A 14381-nucleotide genomic window follows, 5' to 3' on the forward strand; every position below is an offset into this window, starting at 1 on the left:
TTTCCTACTGTTCTTCTCTTTCAGGTTCTTTCTTTTCCTTTACCTCCCTGTTTCCTTTCCATTATCCTGGTTCCTGTGGTTATGTCTGGTTACATACTCATTTATCAGAGTCTGGTTCTAGGATCCACATATGAGGGAGCACATACGTTAATTTTTTTCTGAGTCTGTGTTACTTCACTTAGTATAACAGTTTCTAGTTCCATCCATTTACCTGCAAATTTCATAATTTCATCTTTCTTTATTGCTGAGTAAAACTCCATCGTACAAATGCATGACATTTTCATTATCTACTTGTCAGTTGAGGGACACTTAGGTTGGAGAAGCAGCTTCTTTATTACCACTGATCAAGAGAGCCTGCAAACCCCACAATAGGACTTCAGAGTATAACAGTTTCTAGTTCCATCCATTTACCTGCAAATTTCATAATTTCATCTTTCTTTATTGCTGAGTAAAACTCCATCGTACAAATGCATGACATTTTCATTATCTACTTGTCAGTTGAGGGACACTTAGGTTGGAGAAGCAGCTTCTTTATTACCACTGATCAAGAGAGCCTGCAAACCCCACAATAGGACTTCAGATGGCCATGGGGCCCAAGCTTTCTACCAGGTGCTAAATGTTTAATACCCCATCCAGTCATTAGATTGTATGGATGCAACAGCATTGTGTCACTGAGTAGAGATGGTATGTGAGAAACCACTCAGGTAGATCCAGGGGGAACTGGTGACTTGAATAAGCAGGTGGCTCAGACTGCTTCACTAAGGTGTTGGCTTCATTCCTTCAATCCATACCTTCAGTCCCCTTTGAGGATTATCTCATGTGTACCTCTGAAAGGGAAAAAAACTCAGTCTAGATCATATGCCAGTACTTCCTGAAAATGGACATCTGGCCAACATAACAGCCCCACATAAACATGATCCTAAAAGGATACCCAATAGGAAAATCTGCCCAGTGGACAGAACTGCAAGTGGTACACTGGAAAAGGGAATGTCAGAAGCATGGGTCTACAGTGATCTGTGAAATTTGCCAGTGATTTGACTGTTTCATCAGAGATGGGGAAGGACCAGGATTGGAAAACTGATGTCAAGAATGTCTTTGAAAAAGGCATGTGAAAAGACCTCTCAATATAGGTAAAATTGTGAAGATATTCCTATCCCACATGAGTGGAATTATCTATCTCTTTCATCAGTGGCTCTTAAACAGGTGGACAAACTACATTATCCATAAACATCAACCGTTTTCTCCATTCATTCCAGTCCTTGCTCATTATGCCCATCACTTAGTAGCTACTAAGTGGTAAGATACTAAATATCTTAGTGGTAAGATAGAGGTTATGCATGGGCCAGCAACATGGACTTTCCTTTCCCAAGACTGACCTGAACAATACTGCTGTTGATTCACTATTCTGAAAGTTGTAGAGACCAAGGAACTCCAATCTATCTCAGTTCCTTGGTTAGACCGGCCAGCTACCTAGCTCCAGATTGATTACATTGGGAGTCTTCTATTATGGACAGAGCAGACATTCATGCTCCCTAATATAGACACATAATCTGCACATGGACTTACCTTCCTCCCACTGATGCTTCTTCCCACACCATCATCTGGGGACCCACAGTGTGTCTTATTCAGCATTCCACACAACATTCCACACTATTGCTTCTAATTAAGGAATGGATTTCATATCAAAGAGTATGAAGAAATCAGCTCATGCCTAATGCATAAACTGCATTTGCTACATATGTCATCATACATGAGCAGCAGGCCTGATCATAAGGTAGGATGGGAGTCTGGGTATGCAGGCACACTCCTGTAATCACAACACATGAGAGGCTGAGGCAGGAGGATTGGGAGTTCAAGGCCAATCTGAGCTACATAGCAATACCATGGGGAAGGAAAGATGGAAGGAAAGAAGGAAGGAAGGGAGGGAGGGACGGAGGGAAGGAACTCTGAAGATTCTATAGAATGCAGAACATATTTGAATTGATGGCAATTGCATGTACTGTCTCCATAGCCAGAAAATATGTCCCAGAAATTAAGGAATAGAGATGAAAATGGTTCTTCTCACTCATATCAAACTCCTGATAGTTTTGTTTTCCATATTGGTAGCTTATGCTTTGCTTGTTTGGAGGGCCTATCCCCCAAAGAGGAAAGCTTCCAAAGGGGACATGGCAATAGATCCATCACATGGACAGGTGAAGTGGCCCTCTGGTCCCTTGTGGTTCTTTCTACCAATGAGCTAGAAAGCATAAAATGGCCAGAATATTTTATCCTGATTACTAAAGGAAAAACTCGATTACTGCTTTATAATGGGGCCAAGGAACTATGCTTGAAGCCAGTAGATCCTCTAAGATGCCTTTTAATTCTATAACCAAAAGAAAAGGTTAGTGGAAAACTATAACAGCAATGACAAAAAAGGGCAGAATTATTATTTTTTATTTTTATATTTTTTAACAGAGCATAAGATAGGGGTTTATTGAGAGTGGGGGCCCCACATTTATGGCTGCACCATAAAGTCCACACTCAAATACAGATCTTGTGACCTCCTGACAGCCACAAAAAATTATGAGAGGTGCCTCTTTGTGTTCTCAGCTTATATATCCTTTCCCCCTCATCCCATAGGCAGCAAAGGTCAACTGATTGGGTGTGAGGGGTAACTGACTCCCTGCTCGACTCCTTGATGAGAGTGGGAAGGAGGTGTGACTATAGCTTGCCAGCATAGTAGTCAAAAGACATTTCCAGTTAACACTCCACCCCTTCCTCCAGCTCTTACATTCTTTTTGCCAACCTTTTCTGAAAAAGTCCCTGAGCCTTGGAGGTGGTGTTAGGTATGGGATGATCTTCCTCCCGTTGTCACAAGGCACTAAACTTTCAGGTCTCTGCATCATCTGTTTTCTATGGGCTGTTGGCCAGTTTGAGTGGGATTCCATCAACTATAAAAACACACAGAGCAAGAAGCAAGAACATCAAAACAGTGACTGCTATAATAACTTAACCTATGGGTGTAAACACAGATGCTTGGTTGGAACTTTATCAGGTGCATCATTTCTATCTAACAAAGCAATTGCAGTGACTTCCCACTGGGGCCTATAGTCTCCTTTGCCACAGGGGATTGGCCAGGTCTACAGTACCAGGTGTGTGTTCCACTCCTAGAGGCAGGCATTATATCCAATCAAAAATTTGTTGGTTGTACATACACTAGATGCTCCACTTTTGCACCAGCAGGAACATCTTGTTTACTATGTTGGTAGTGCAACACATGGGGTCTGTTTTTGAGGAGAATTATATGGGACTATTCTCCCCCAATCATCTGCATGTTGCCTTTTGGCACCATGAAAGCCACCCATCTAGTGGCAGGGAGTTTCCAGCTTGGTCCAAGCTTGATTTTCCCTCTCCCATGCTCACATCATGCAGTGTCTTCAGTAATAGGGTTTTTCCATCAACTTCCAGTGTACAACCAAAATTATTGGCAATGGCCTTCATTGTTTTGGGGACCTAGTGTCCTCCCAGTCAACAGCTCATAGGGGGCAACCAACTTCTGGCACCAGAGTTTTCACTTAACAACCGTATGGCTTCTGGAAGGGCTTTCTTCCATTTCTTCCATACCCATAGGGTTTCTTCTGTGCTTAAGGCTTTCTTTTAATTGTGTATCTGGAGGATTTTCCCCCTTTATTCCCACAGTTCTTTGTAGTCCCCCCCTTAACTACCCCCTTTTTACATATTTCTCCAAAAGGGAAGAATTATTAAAGACTCCGACTCTTTACAAATTACAGCAGGCCTAGCACTGAATTTCAGAAATAATACAGACAGGGAGGATGCAATGACTGGGACTGAATGTGTTCTCATTTGGGAGTTGTTTCATTGTTGTTCAGAACTTCAAATGTGTATAGAAGGTTGCCTATGAACCTGAGTAGGTAAACTGTGACCTGTGCCTGTTAGCTTATGTCATCTTCCCAAACCTACCCTTATTTTCCCTGCTGTGTGATACAGAGCTGAGCCCTTGTAAACATTTCTCCTGTGCCAGTATGCACAATGCTTTGCTGGCACAAGGCACTGGACAAGGGATGGGGTTTTTTTTTTTCCTTCTTTCTATGAGTGTTTTTGTTTTGTTCCTGTGGTATATAGAGTCAATGGCAGGCAGAAGTCCATGTACTGCTCACCCTCTAGAAAACTACAGTGGTATACTCCAGAGAATGGCTACCACTGAGTTTTATCAGTGCCTCAGCTTACTTTTCAATGAGTCTCATTGGTACCCCAATGGACAGTTTCCTCCTGCACTCATCAACTTGACTCAGCCTACATTCAACTGAAAAGAGAAGTCTCAATTGAGTAATTTTCTTTATCAGGTTGATCTGGGGTATGTCTGCTAATTGATGTAGGAGGGCTCAGTTCACTGTGGGCAGCACCATTTCTTGGGCAAGTGGTCTTGGGCTATATAAAAAAGTTAGCTAAGCTAACTTATGAGCAATTCAGCAAGCTGTCTGCTTTTGAGTTTCTGCCTTGACTTTCCTCAGTGATTGACCTGGAAGTGTAAGCCAAATATTTTTTTCCCTTCCTTAAGTTGCTTTTGGTCAGAATATTTTATCACAGCAACGGAAAGGACACTAGAACACCACTCCAGCTTGGCACACCTCAGAGAACTTCTCTTCTATCCAATGGGCCACAACCATACACGCTGCCATCCAGAGAGAGCCTTACTACCAGTTGCTACTTTCTGTGCCTACAATTCCTGTATGCTTTAAACTTCTCTTTCTACCCCTTGGTAGTTAATCCTTAGTTACTAGTTGCTAGTTTTACTGTCTTTCTTATTGAAATTACTATGATTTGTCTCTTGACTGGACTCTGGCTAGTATAACTGAGATTCCAGAAGATGCTATAACCACCAGTGTCTAGTTTAGCAAGGTTAGTTGCTGTGTTTTTAGACACATGAGTAACCCATGAAAATTCCCACTAAAGACCCAAATTATATACAAATGGGAACTCCCTGCAGCCCGCTTACTCTCAATGCAATTCCATTGTTGGGAGCTTGGTGTCCTAGCTCTAGCCTCTCTTCTCTGATTAATTTGTTTCCAATTTTGGCTTCTGTGTGTAGGTGGGTAGGTAGTGATTCTGTGAGATACTAGCAAAATGAATTGGTATCAATGAATTAGTGAGCCAAAAAGCATGAAGATGAAAACGTCAGATCTTCCTTCAGAAAGGCTAAACTAATTTCTAATCCCATCCCATACAATACACATTGACATCATTAGATATCAAAGTCAGAAGGAATCTTACTTTAGCAAACCTAAGGTTCATAGAGAGAAATGACTTTTCAGCGTCACACAACTGGCTAAACCTGCAATGGGAGAACTCGGGTTGTCAGACTAAGCTTCAAGGAATTACATTCAATTTATTTTTTATGTGTGAGTTTATTGCCTGCATGTATGTAAGTGCACTCATGTCGTGCAGTGCCCGAGGAGGTCAGAAGAGGGCATCGGATCCCCTGGAACTGGAGTTAGGACAGTTGTTAGCTACCATGTGGGTGCTGGGAATCGAATCCAGGTCCTCTGTAAGAGCAGCTAGTGCCCTTAGCCACTGAGCCATCTCTGCAGCCCGGAGTTACATTTAAAATAATACTCAGATATTCGTCATAGTAACACAACATAGTGGGGAACTGAAGCAATTCTTAATGTAGTATTATTAATAGTTCTACATTCCTAGCAAAATAATTCACCTGTTTCAACCATAGTGATTTTGCTGAATCACCCAGCAATTGGCCAACTGTTCTATTTAGGATTTTAACATCGAATACCTCTAAGAAATTTAGAATCCATCTGGGTCAAGTTTCTTCCCACAGATGACATCTTCTGGCAGACTATAATGAAATAATAGAATAGCTCCCAAACTCCCTAATGAAAATAAAGCAAAGCATAGCCACTTGTTAAAAATGATGCTCAATGCTGTTCAGATTGCACCTTGTTGTTATTAATAGACCATTAAAAGCATGGGAAGAAGCACATCCTTCCAGCCTCCCTCCTAGTCCACAGGCAAGGTACACTCTTAATGATGTGGCTGTGCAGGTATGAGATTGGAGACCTTCTTGAGCCAATTTTGCTGCTGCTGGACCCCCAATTTTGTCAGCTTGACTTGGCCTTATAAAGGAAGTCATTGCATCAAGTGAGGTCTCAAAACACACCTGAAGAGTCTCCAGCCCACAGTGTCCTGGGGCTCAGCCTCTTCCTGGCTTTCTCCTCTGTTCCCAGCAACCAGCTCATTTCTCTATCCCCAGCTAAGCTGTGATATCACACACAGGCTCCTCACCCTTGAGGGCCTATTTTCTTCAAAGACCCATGGGAAAGGAGCAGAGCTAATGTACTATTGGCCCTGTGGCCACAGCTGGAGAGATCTAGTTAGGGATAGAAATCCATGTATCTAGGTCCTCATAGTTAAAGAATTTTCTTTTATTTACCATATGCTTTGAGTTTTCTTTGATTTATTATGTTTTAAACAAAAACACAATATTGCTTTATTTTTCCTTTTTCTGTGGAGAAATAAGCATATGGATTTTCCTTGTAAAATTCTGAAAACGGGTTGGAGAGATGGCTCAATGTTTAAGAGCACTGACTGCTCTTGCAGAGGACCCGGGTTCAATTCCCAGCACCCACATGGTAGCTACAAACAGTTCTTAACTCCAGTTCCAAGGGAATCTGAAGCCCTCTTCTGACCTCTGAGGCATTGCACGACATGGGTGCACTCACATACATGCAGGCAGTATACTCATACACATAAAATAAAAATAATAAAATTTTTTTTTTAATTCTGAAAACACAGGCTGACATTACATACCCTCTAGTAACAGTTCCCATACACAATCACACCCCCTCAGGTGAGACAATCAGAAATAAAATTTAAAGAAATCTCCCATACAATAGATTTGTCTCTCCTTGATGCATTAAATGATCTGCTCCACTGGGTAGTAAGAATTTAGAGATGGAAAGATAGCCCTTAGAGCCAGTGGAACCTGTAAATGTGCAGATGTGATCAGCACATGGGGTAGAAGGAATCTAGGTGGGCCATGATCAAGGAATGCCCTCTAGTTTAGAGCCCTTGATTACCTCCGTGTGGGCCTTTTGAGTAGGATTAGTTACTGCAGCAGAGGCAATGCCAGCTCATATTGTTTGTGTGCTAATTCTGTATCAGTTAAGTGCATCTTAATATTAGTATCAACTCCATTCTTAGAAAATACCTATTTTTTAGAAAATGAGAGCTAATTCTGACCTTATAACCAACCTGTCCAGCTTTCCAAGCTATGAGATGACAGAACTAGAAGTTTAACCCAAGTCTGCTTACATCCAAACTCACTGTTAATCCACTACATTTTCAGTTCCTTACTGCCCTTTGAAACCACAGGGACCACATAGGCAGGCAGCCTCAGATGAGTTCAACTTCCAGTTGTCAGGTTCAAGTAGGTGTCTACAGACTGAGGATGGTAGGATCAGTAGAAGCTCAAATTTACAAGCACTGAAGAATCTCTGGATCCTCATTTGCTGGCACCTGATGGAGAGAGGTAAGATCATTCTTAAATAGAGTCCAAACAGGAAGACATCTGACAAGTGACTTGAACTTTGGTCAGCCTAAGCATAAACACTGGAGCCAGCTGGGTAGAATAGACTCTGATGATCTCAGATCTGAGTCAGAGGCACCTGGTTAATGATGCCAGACACCAGCCTTCTGAGTCACTCCCTGCCATCTTCTGCAGCTGAAGAAGGATATGCCTCAGAAGAAATGCACCGTTACCTCCGATGTCATTACTGAGGGGGGGGCTGGTAATTTGAGCTGCTCCCCTCTCCTCCGCAGCCCTTTTCCCACTCTGCTGCCTAACTGTTCTAGTCAAAATAAACCATTTCTCAAATTACCACCCTCTCCTACCCTAGCTGACTGCTCCGATTGCCTCCCATTTTCCTTGCTACAACCAACCACCAGGTGTTTTACTATTTTTCCAAAAGTGTTAGAAATAGTAAGGGGTGAGGGTAGAGTGGAAAAGGACATTCAATAACAAAAGACATTCATTTTATGTGTCATGCTACTTGATTGTCATGAAACAGTCAAGAGCTCTTAAAATTTGACATCAAAGTTTAAAATGTTCTATTTTTCTAAATGCCAGGGAGTCATTTCTTATCTTTGATGTATTGGTGAGGCATCTGGCCTGTCCTCCCCCATGTCCACACAGATTGGAGTCACCTTGACTCACCCATCTTGCTTAGGCCTCAGTTTTCTCATCTGTAGAGACAAAATTGTAGCCTCAAATGCTCTCTGGAAAGTTTCACAATCATGGTTTCCCTTGAACAAAAAATGTTAGATTTCTTTCCTGTAACTTAGCAAAGCTATATAAAAGTTTCCTATCTGGCTAGCAGCAATTGAATGTAATCACTGTCAGTGTTTAAACTGGGTCAATTTGAGATGACTTTAAAGCTCTCTCTTCTCCCTTTCCTTTTCTTCCTAAGTGACAAATAGGTTTGGAGAGATGGGTTCCATCGCTTGCTTCAGCAGCTCTATGGACCGCTGATCTGCCTCCCTCCTCTTCTTGCATCTTTTGAAGTGTAATGTGTCTTACTTAGTCCTTAGGTGTGACCTTCCACAGTCATACCCTGTGGGTCACTGAAATCCATCCTGGATGCCTGGGGTCCTGTTAAGGCCTCTGGTCTTCCCATTCACATGCATCATTAGTGGTCTTACCTGAAGCTGCTGGGTTCTTTGAGTCTACCAGTCCTGTATATGGACTTTCTTGGCCAACTTCCTATACCCATCTATATCTTATTGTCCTATACTGTTGTGAGTTATGGGACATTAGGCAAGCTGTTGACACTCACAGGTCCAAATGACACACTTCCACGCAGGAAATTTTAAATTTTAAAGGACAGGTATTTTTATGCCTTGCTCTACCTTTGTGACTTAGCTGGAAGGTAGCAAATGCCAGGACACCCTTTTAACCTTCACTATTCTCTCACTTTCCTCTCATTGCCTCAGCTGCAAGAGCTTTGAGGGAGGTTCAAAGAGAAATGGATGATTCTACTCCTGTCCCTTTGGTCTTACATCTGAATGGCACCTTTGACCCTAGAAGTCAGAAATCTACCACCTGAGTCTCAGACTTTGCAGTGATTCCTTTATCCCCAAAGTGAGTACATGGGTAACTCCTGTGTGGGTGCTGGTGCTGGGGCAGTGTTTTAGAGGTTCAAGTGACAGTACTAGGAGAGTGGGACACAGAGAAGCAACCAAAATAAAAAACACCTATTAATACTATATATACCAGTGTGACAGCTCAGTGACTGAGTGACCTGACCCTGAAAAACATCAGTTTTAAGTTTGTAATTAAGGGTTTACTATACTTTACTAAGTGTGTGTTTATGTGTCCTCACTACTTACACTGTTATAGAACCTGAGCATTTGGCAGTGCACATGTTTGCAGTAGGAAGACAGTAAGCAGCAAGCAAAAATAACCATTTCCAATGTTAGAAATGATGAGGAGACAGGCATTCTATGCCCTAAGGAAAGAAGAGTCTGGGCATGGGAATCAGCCATTACAGAAGCCCTGAGCTGGAAAGGAGCCTGGAATATAAAGATGTTGTATAGGACCCATCTGTGAAAGATGGGTAAAGTCACCAGAAAGTAGAAAGACATTCCTCATATATTGGAATTTGGATGGAATGGTGCATTTCGATGAGGTTGCATCCTCCAAAATTAAGATGATGGAAGGGATACAGGGACAACCAAAATGCCATTTAGTGATATGCTTATTTGCATTATTTATTCACTTATTTATCCGTTCATCCTGTAAGCACTATGGAAAGCTCTAGGGGCTATACTTCCTTTGTAAAATTCTCTGAATCAGGAATTGAGGTGTAGTCCAGTGGTAAAGTATTTGCCTAGTAGACACTAGGCTCTGGGTTCCATTCCCAGCACTGAAAAAAGAAGAGAAAATCGTGTGAATCAAGGGAGGAACTGAGACATATAGATAATTATACTGAAGGTGTAATATGTTAAATGCATACACACACACACACACACACACACACACACACACACACACAAATTTTCAGAGTGCCCTGGTGGGTCTGGAGGAAATGGAAACACAGATAGGCTGAAAAAGAGCCAGCAGTCAAGAGTCTTGGATACTTGTTTTTCAAACCAAAGCTTCTGGGGAGGGAAAAAAAACATTTCTCTCTTATGGGTTATGGGTTGTGTTTCTTTTAATAAGAAGTTCTGGGACTGTGGCCTCTACTGGGAACTTAAGAGCCTACAATGGCTAGAGGGTAGCGTAAGGAGCTCCATGTGAAAGAAGCAAAACTGGTGGAATATATTTAAAATGATCATTCAGTCTCTGTAAATTGTCAGATTTACAGAGGGCTACTATAAATGATGAAAAAATTTATTCAAGAAACTCTATCAAAGCGTAGTAAGAGTATAAGACTTTATGTCATGTGAGCCACGACCAAATCTCCCCACTCAAGCTCATCTTGACCAAAGTGCCACTCCAGTTGGATGTGGCCAAGAAGATGGAATGTGTCCAAGACAAGATAGAAGCAGAGTATGAGAGTGACTAGATGCTCGCTTCTCAGCATCTTGTTTTATCTTTGTTGCCCCATGACTGATCACCCTAAAGGCCCCACTCTCAGTACTGTTGCATTGGGACCAAGTTTTGAGATGAATGCAAACATTCAAACCACAGAAGCTAGCTAGTTCACCAGAGAGAACCAAGAAAGGACACTGCTCAAATGAACCCTCCCTAGGTCAAGAAGCCTGCCCATTGCTCATGGTAAAGCCCCTTTGGGACACAGTCTACCAACTTACCAATTCTGGGTGGTTAAACATAGAGGTACCATATGATTCATTAATTCTACTCAAAAATATTTACTTAAGAGAAATGAAGTTATGTGTTAGTCTGTTTTTCCATTACAATGGCAAATACCTAACATAAGGAAGAAAGAAATTTTTTTGCTTCATGGTTTCAGAGGTAATCAATCTATGATAAGCTGGTTCTATTGATTTTTTTTTCCTTGATAAAGGCAGAACATCATGGTAGTAGGAGTGGGTGACAGAGGCTGTTCACATCATGGCAGCCAGGAAGCTGAGTAAACAAGACCTTTCGAAGGCATACCCCCAATGACCTACTTCTTCCCACTAGACTCTGCCTCCTCCTTCCCACCACCTTCCAATAGGGTCATCATATTATAAATCTACCATGGATTAACCCAATAGATCAGAACCCCCAGGGTCCTGTCACTCCTTAAGCCCCTAACACATGAGCTTTCAGGGAAGATTTCCAATTCAAGCCATAGCACATACATCCATATGAAAGCTTATATGTGTTAAAGCAGTATTATCCATAACAACAAAAAGAATGGAAACAATTCAAACCCCAGTATCCACCAACTAATAAATAGACCAATAAAATATGGTAATTCACCAATACAAAGAAAATCATTATTTTATGATAGAGAAGTATAATACTATACTGTATATAAAGCTATACTGTGGATAAACTTGTAATGCATTAAGTAAATGAAGCCAGTTTATAGACATTGTATGACTCTGCTTACGAGAAACATCCAGAATAGATTAATCTATAGCAACAGAGAATCTATAGAGACAAAGAAAGAATGCATGTCTCTAGAGGGACATGACTGAGAAGGCAGAAAGGCATGGAAGGTGACAGGGAGGGTGACAACTAATGGATGGCATTTCCTTTGGAGGCAATAAAATTTTTCTAAAATTGTGTTGCTGGTTGCACAATTCTGAATACAGGAAAGCCAATGACTTGTACTCTTTAAATGAGTGTGAACGGTCTTAATAAAGTGGTTTCTTTACATTTTATTACACTTTATTTTGTGTGTATGTGTGTGTGAACATGAGCCATGTGTGCATGTGGAGGTCAGAGGACAACTTTCAGAAGTCAGTTCTGTCCTACTATGTGGGTCCTGGGGATGGGACTCAGGTTGTCAGACTCTGAGGCAGGTGCCTTTACCCACTGAGCTATCTTGCTGACCCTATAACTGTTTTTAAAATATCTCAGTTATTATTATCACTATTACTACTACTATTATTGCGTGTGTGTATGTGTGTGTGTGTGTGTGTGTGTGTGTACTCATGTGCATGCTACAGTGTGTATATGAAAACAACTTTCAGGGGTCAGTTTTCTCCTTCTGCCTTTCTGAGTCAAGGTCTCTCGTGTTTCTGCTACACAGCATACTCCAGGCCAACTACGTCACAAGCTTCTGGGTGATTCTCCTGTCTCCACCTCTCATTTCACCACAGGAGTACTGGGCTAACAGAAGAAAGCCACACATCCTGCTTTTTGTGGGTTCCAAGGATTGAACTCATGTTGTAACTGGAGTTATGGACAGTTATTAGCTGCCTAACAGATAGCTGCTGGGATTCAAACCCAGGTCTTCTGCAAGAACAGCCAGTGTTCTTAAACGCTGAGCCATCTCTCCAAGCCCAGAACAGGATTTCTTGAAAGGAAGTGAATTCCTTGACCCTGGAAGGTTGAGAAATGATAGAAGAAATTTATGCACTTGATAAAGAATGGATCAGGATGCAGTCTAAAGACCCTTCCATTCAGAGATACTTGGTGCTCTTAGACCAAAGCAGTGGGACCAGAGAGCATTCTAAACCAAAGGGTCATGGGTAGAGCGCACTCTCCTACTGCGGGAACCCTTTCCCTGGCCAGACATAAACAAATGTCTATTCCCTCCTTTATAGAACACCAACGACAAACCAAAGCACTATTCTACCAAAGTCTGACTTGGGGAATCAATTAGTTTGCTGGGTTTACTTACAGAGCATAGAGAGGGATTACTTACAGGAGCATGGGTGACCCCAAAGCAACCCTACCACCAGAAAGCCTCACCCCAGCATGGATGATGACTCCCCCTTCTGTTAACCTTCCACAGTCTATATACTCTAGCAGCTCCAGAGGCCATGAGGCTATGTGCAGTTAGGCGAAATTACTTATGACTGATTGGGAGAGTGGTAGGATCTCAGGTGAGGATCAAATGACTCTCCCCACCCCCTCCTCCTATGAGGGAATGCCAACAGCCAACCGGCCCAATCTTGAGGGCCTCTTTCAAGTATTCACAGCTTCTCTGATGAAGATGGTGGTTGTTATGCTCAGAGGAAAGCACTTCCAGAAAGAGCAATTCCTCAGCAAGCAAAGCAAAATGGAGCATGTAGGGTTAAGGGTCGCAGTTAGTCATGCACAAGTGTAATGGACATCATAAGACTGTGTCCTCAGTGCTGCTCTTTTCTAAGAACTGGCCCATCTGCTCACTAGCATGTCTGCAAAAGCAGCCACTATATTGCAATAGGATTTTGATACCAGCTACGGGCCTAGGTGCCTGACCATAACTGGCTGTCCATAGTGCTTATGCTACGGTCTAGAGGGCTCCACAGAGGGGTGGGCACATGCCTCATCCTACATAGTCTTGCATTAGTATTTTGCGGTCTGGGAAGCTTTCCTAAGGTGGCTGACACTACCTGCAGTCATGGTTCCTCGTAAGCCCCATGAGAATTTTGTAGAAAGGAGAAGGACCCTGAACAGGAAGAACAGTAATGAGAGATGGGGCCAGCCCTGATCACATGAGCCCATGTTCCACCTCTTCCCAGCATAAATTCATTCCTATCCTGAGTGCCACAACACTTTACTGACCATAGTCAAATCCACTTTGGGTTCAAACTGGATAAAATGGAGTTTCTGTCACTAGATACCAAGAAAATCTTAGCCAATTCAAGCCATTCTTACAATGGACTTTGTTGGAATATTAGGAACAGAAGTGGGCCGCTGGCTTCAATAGCTGACAGAAATGATGAGCTGTGACACTTCCTGTCTGACTCCCCGCAGAGGCTCCAGGGCTGATGTCTGAGATCATACTCAAGTGCCAAGTTACTGAGGGGCTGGTAAACTGGGCATGGAACAGATGCTATGCAGAATGTGACTTAATTTTATTAGCAATTTTTTATTTGCCAGAATATGTTTTTGCCAGAAATGCCAGCACATCAGGGCTGTGTGTTTGTTAAAATTGAACGAGATCCCAGGAAGCCCAGGAGAGTCACTGGCCACCTGGCAGATGGTCTCCTGATTTTCTCCAGCAGGACCCACCAGGCTGAATTGCCCCAGGAGCCTCTGTCCTCCACTCACCCCCACCTGCGCTGAGATAGGCCACAAGAATAGTTTTCAGCGATTAGCGACAGCCTAGAAGGCTTAAGAAGTATCCTGGTAACACCCCCACACCCGCACCTTCCCAGACCCAGTGCTGCCCCCTCCTACAAATTCTTTGAGCTTTAGCTGTTGGCTCTCATTAATAACAATCCTTTCCTCTTAGGAACTAAAAGTAACATGTTCAAAGTTG

The sequence above is a fragment of the Nannospalax galili genome, unplaced genomic scaffold (assembly GCF_000622305.1).
Source record: "Nannospalax galili isolate Female #2095 unplaced genomic scaffold, S.galili_v1.0 scaffold819, whole genome shotgun sequence".
NCBI classification, from domain to species: Eukaryota; Metazoa; Chordata; class Mammalia; order Rodentia; family Spalacidae; genus Nannospalax; species Nannospalax galili.